This window comes from Galeopterus variegatus, unplaced genomic scaffold (genome assembly GCF_000696425.1).
Source record: "Galeopterus variegatus unplaced genomic scaffold, G_variegatus-3.0.2 Scaffold1550, whole genome shotgun sequence".
In the NCBI taxonomy this organism is placed as follows: domain Eukaryota; kingdom Metazoa; phylum Chordata; class Mammalia; order Dermoptera; family Cynocephalidae; genus Galeopterus; species Galeopterus variegatus.
Genome location: NW_007727661.1, coordinates 412862 through 418921, shown reverse-complemented (window position 1 = coordinate 418921; position 6060 = coordinate 412862).

Here is a 6060-nt window from a genome sequence, read left to right as displayed (position 1 = left end):
GATCTTTTGGCTACTGCCATAGAAATTGGCAAGACATTGCTGTTTCTTTGCTGCACATGCTATCTCTTCCCAGAAAATTTAAGGGACCTTATTCTTCCCAGAAAAGACTTTGCAGTTCTCTCTGAGAAGTGCTGACCTTTAACTCTCATTATGGGCTTGGAAGTAATTAAGTGTAGTGGTTGTTAGCCTTGTGAAGAATAACAGTCATTGAAGAAACTTTTTTCAAGGAAGGCTATTTCTCTTTCAAAAAAATAAAATAAAATAAAAGGTGAGGAAGACAGTTTCTTCTCCAAGCAAGGAAGTTTTAGGAATGTATGTGTGTAGATTTCCATTGTACCTGCTGAAGTTCCCCATCTGTGTCTCTAGGATTCTTTTCATTTCAAACCAGTGCTTTCACATTGGCACAAAAGACTTAGTGAGCTGTGCATTTAATTGAACTTGCAACTCTACAAACCATAAGATTGGGACTTGGTCCTAATCATTTCCTCTGTCTGCCTTATGGCTACATGAGTATTATGTTTAACCGAATTATAGCAGATGCTGTCAGGACCAGGGCACTACCCAGTTGCTCTCAGTACAACCCAGAGATTATTTTCAACTCCAGTGGAAATTTCTTTACCTGCCAGTGCTCCTTAACTCAAGCATTGCTTACTCTTTGCCCTAGTAGTGTACTTTCATGAGGGGTGAGCTGGAAGTGACAGAAACTTAACACCTCAGCAGTGTTAAAGAAGTAAGTGATGAGAATTAGTAGATTAAATATCTCACCTTTCTCTTCCCTAAAATTGCAATGCTATATGGATTGTATAGATAATGTTCTGTATAGTTTCCCAGAGAATTCCCAATGGATTGAGCCCTAGTTATACATGAGGTAACCTGCTCATTAATGTACATTTTATATATTTTCCCTTATTATTTGTTTTACTTTCACACTGTATTTCCTGGGATTACCTAAAAAAGAATTTGCTTAAACCCAAATTCTTGTCTGAGTCTTCTTTGGAGAGACCCAAAATAAAACACTAAACCAAGTACCAAAGGAATCATGATTCTTAATCCACACCCTGAATTGAAATTTCAAGACACAGACCTTGCTTTTTTATTTTTGTAATTTTACCACAGTCAAAATCAGTGCCATAATCCTGTACTCACCAACTTTCTAATAGGGATCATAACCACAGACTAGATCTCCACCATCACTACAGTTCATGTCATAAATTTTATATTAAATTTAGGTAATGTGATGCCATGTTCACCAGAAATTCCAGCATCCTACTACTAACCCACCATTAAATAGATCACTTATGTATTCATTAGAAATGTGTGGAGTCCAATTTCAGAAACCCATCTTGATAGTCTGTTTTTTGCAATCAGACCTGGCTTCATTTATTATATTAATAATAGTATCAATAAGAAAGATAATTCTATTCAAAATGTTTAACTGAGAAAATTTTAATGATGGGGCAATTTAAGGTATGTGTGCCAGTGTAAAGGAACCTACAATACATGTTGAGAAGCCCAGGGACTAACAATAGCAGGAAGCCATGTTCACCTAGAGGCTTGTTACTGTTTTTGGAGCCTGAGAGCTGAAGCTGTTCATACCCTAGTTTTACAGGGATGCAGCTACTGCCAGACTACGAGATAAAGCAGAAGAAGAAGCAGCTGACTACCTTCTCATTCCCCCTGACTTCTTACTTATGCCTCCCACTGGCTGTAACCAACTGGATTCTAAAGACCAAGGGAGAAAAAGTGGTGAAACTCCAGTCCTCTACCAGTCGGGACACAGAGAAGAGAGAGAATGGATCTGGTTGGGCAAATGGATAATATTTGGCTTATATATGTTAGCTGTTTTGCTATTTTTATTATTAATCTGTCTTCAGTCTTATTTATACTGCTCCTGGGCCACTGGTAAATCTAGTCATGGTTAGCCTTTCAAACAAAAATAAAACTAGCTCTGTGACACAGGTTATAAAAAAGAGATTTCTTGACTAAAAACTGTCATTTTTCTTTAATTTTTTGGAGGGGGGTGTTTAAGGAGTTGGATTACAAGATTTTTTAATATGATAGTACTGTATTCTTTGAAGTGTTAATAACATGGTAAAGTCATATGTAGGTAACTGCAGTTATCAGTTAATACTTTAAAAAGAATGATTTGACATTCAGCCAAGTGCAAAAACAAGTTAAAAAAATAAAAAATAGTTCACATACTTTGAAAAGTGATGTAAAGGGAAAGAAGAGAAAGAAATATGTATTGGTAGAAAAGGGCAATAGAATTTATTGAAAAACTTTGACAAAGTCCATTCTGGATGAGAAAAGATGCAAGGGCTAAAACTCCAAAAGGTATTTTTTTTTTTAATTTCCTAGCTTCTATTGGATATTTAGAATGAGAATTATCTTGTAAATTGGATTTTCTAATTGTTTAATAATTTTAGTTAATTACAAAATACTTAAAGGGATCTATAGCTTTTATTTAAGCAAACAATTTTATTTATTTATTTATTTATTTATTTGTCCATTTTGAGACCGGCCACACCGCACTCAGCCAGTGAGCAATGTGAGCGCACCGGTCATCCCTATATAGGATCTGAACCCGCGGCGGGAGAGCTGCTGCGCTCCCAGGGCCACACTCTCCCGAGTGCACCACGGGCTCGGCCCTAAGCAAACAAATTTAAAAGTCAGTGCAATATGATTGACCATCTGTACAATCTAACCCTTAGTTTTTTCCACACTGAAGAAAAAGAATTCAAGTGGTCATGATTGGATAACTAAGACTTAATGTGAATATATTCTGTTCTTTAAAGTTAACATTTTCAATGTTTCCTGCAAATGTATCTGAATTTCTCTTTTTAATTTAGAAATGAATTTAGGAATACTCTTCATTTTCGTGATCCTGAATTCTGAATAATAAATCACAAGCAGAGATATAGTTTAGAAATAATGAGGAATTACTTTCAGCAGCTTTCATTAGTGGTCAGCAGTGATTCTGAGATGATTAGGTTGGGAAGTTACACTGCATCATGTCCCAATGAACCCCACAAGGTGCACTCATCCTTTATACAGACAGTTGCTTTTTGAAGTAAGTTGTCCCACATCTTGGGAAGATGACAACTATTACATATTCTTAAATAAAACTTAACCATATAGTAAGTATCACGATGCACACTAATCACTGTATCACAGTTAGGCCTGTTAAAAATGAATGAAAATTAAGCAACTAGCTTTTCATCCAAATATTCATAAGACTATCCCCTCTCCACACAGTGGAGAAGTACTCGGCATGCAGGCTTGGATCAGTACGTTAAAGGCTCCCTCAGTAGGCATTGACACAGTGGACCATAGCAGCTCTGAAAGAGCCATTATAGTCTATCATGTCAATGGTCTGTGCATGAGGACTCCCTTAGTATTCATTGACACGACACACCATGATAGCTTCAGAACATATGATTATGATTTCACTGGAAGAACCATAATGGATGCATTAAGATTTCAGTGAAATTTCAATGGAAACCTCTCATATACTTCTTGTGAGATCATAATGACTCAGATGGGTTTGTTATGATCTCAGCAGAAGCTTAAAGAAAGAGAAAGGAGTTAGTAAAGAGTGGGTCCTTTTAAGGTCATATTTTTATTCCTCTTCTGTATAAAGCATTTTCTTATTTCCCATGAATAATAAATTGTCAAGGGTGAATTTTCTGACAGATATACCAAAAAATGCAAATGACAATAACGGTAACAATGACAACAGCAACAACAGTAAGCCTTTATTCAGTGCTCATGCTTGCTTGCTGTGCCAGTCACTGTGCTCCTTTCTTTACAGGTGTTATCTCATTTCTTAATCAAAAGCACCCTGAGGTTGATGCTATATTTTTTCCTTCAGGACAGACAAGAAAAGAGGGGTTTAGAAAAGGTAAGTGACTTGCTCAACAACCTATGTGGTCAAATGCTCTAAGAAAATAGTACAACAACTTGACTAATCTTACTTTGTCAATGATGTAAGTTCAAATTTCTACTTTTCAGAATTCTTACAAATGACGGCCATATATTTTAGTTTATTAGTAAGCAGTCATCTACATATAATAAACACTTAAGGAACCATGAGTAGCCTTTTGCAAAGGACTTCCAAACCTTTCTCATTCATTTCTTTTAACCACATTTAGGGAAAGGTGTTAATCATTCCTAAATGCCTCATATTACAAATATGGAGATGGAAACAGAGATCTCTCACCTGGGTCCAATTCACTCAGTCTGCCTTAAAGAAGGTAAAGCAGCCCAGGCCATGAACTAATGGAATCTTAAGCCAAGCTTCATATAAAGAAGTAGGAAGAATTGAGCTCCTCCTATGTGGAGAAGTGAAGCTCAGTCTGTTTGCCCTGCATTCAATCCTCACGTCTGTTACTAAGGGGACTCCTCAGAGGCAAATTATAAACACATTGCTTTAAATAATTTTAAAATTTAACAACCTGTGTCTTTGTTCAAGATATAAGCTGAATCCCACATATACACTGAATTTGTTAAGGTAATAAATAGAAACAAGCTTGTGCACCCACATACATTTTCATCAACTATTGGAACTCTGGAAAATATATAAAAACTTTACATTAACCTCAGTAGAAAATTTCTGGTGAGTGTTTCCTTTAGAAACCAGAATTTTATAAAGCTCAACAAAGTGGTGTTCCTCTCAGTGTGGGAGGGATCACTAGTAATATGGTTTAAAAATTGTTAAATATCATCATAGAGTATTAGTAAGTGGAATTTTAGTCAATACTCCATTAATTTTGATGCACAGGAGGTTTAGAAACATTTCAGATGGGAAAGAATTATTTTTTATTTACCTCACATTGTTATAGCAGAGACCTTGAACCAGGCAATGATACATGTCATTTTACTGAACATGTCACATTAGAACAGCAGATCAATTCATTGCCAACAATAAACACTCAGGGTTGCTATAAGCAGCCTTCACTGTAATGTCCAAACAACCATGTATGACATTATGTATTAATATTGCTAACCCTGGTGTTAACCATTTTTTATAAAAAAAAGAGTCTTTTTACCCAGAAAACAAATCACATAGAAATGTCATAATGTTCAGGAAAATCCTGTACATTATTATGGTATATATTGATGGCCAAACAAAAGAAAAATAATTTGTCACCTCAGTCATCACAGTTGACCCAGGTAAAAAGAGAAGGACTTTTGAAAAAATCAAAGCAGGGGGCCGAGCCCGTGGCGCATGCGGGAGAGTGCGGCACTGGGAGCGCAGTGACGCTCCCGTGGGTTCGGATCCTATATAGGAATGGCTGGTGCACTCACTGGCTGAGCGCGGTGAGGGCGACACCACACCAAGGGTTGCGATCCCCTTANAAAAGAAAAAGAAAAAAATCAAAGCAGGGATATGGTAAATGTTATTTTGTTTGTTTGTTTAGGCCGTGAGCTGCTTAAATCTAACTGGGAGATTCGAGGATGCAAATAAATTCACATTAACCTGTAAGGGTATCACTAGAAGATATACGTACCTATTTTCATCATAAGTGTTCTATCTTCCATATCCCCTTAGAAAACCAAAAGCTTATTGAAGTGCGCTGAGAAAACAGTTGCAACCATGGTAGTGAGAACACCCTGCCCTAGGTTATAATTATTGCTCTAAGTTCACTGTGTGCTTTGAGCCAGGCATTTGAGCCATGTTTCAGTAATTCAGCTGAAGGCTTCGATACTGATCAGTGAGAGGAGTGCTGTTTGCTCCTTTTTACCTTTATAGGAATATATGATGTTTTGAGATATGATGTCTGTTAAGTACTTGCTTAGAAAGCAAGTCATTTATAAACACTGATCTTACAGAAGAAAATGTAGGTTCTTGCCAGTCACAAGAAAATGCAATGACAGATTATTGCTCTTTTCAAAATGCAACTCAACATACTTCTTTTTAATCGGGAAATAAAAAGCTTGCTTTTGTTTAAAGGAATGTACATTTAAGAAAGACTAAAGAGTTAAGAATAAATTCCAAAAAATCATAAGCACCTTACCACCATATATAGCTAAGCTAAGAAATTTATTTGAAAAGTATAT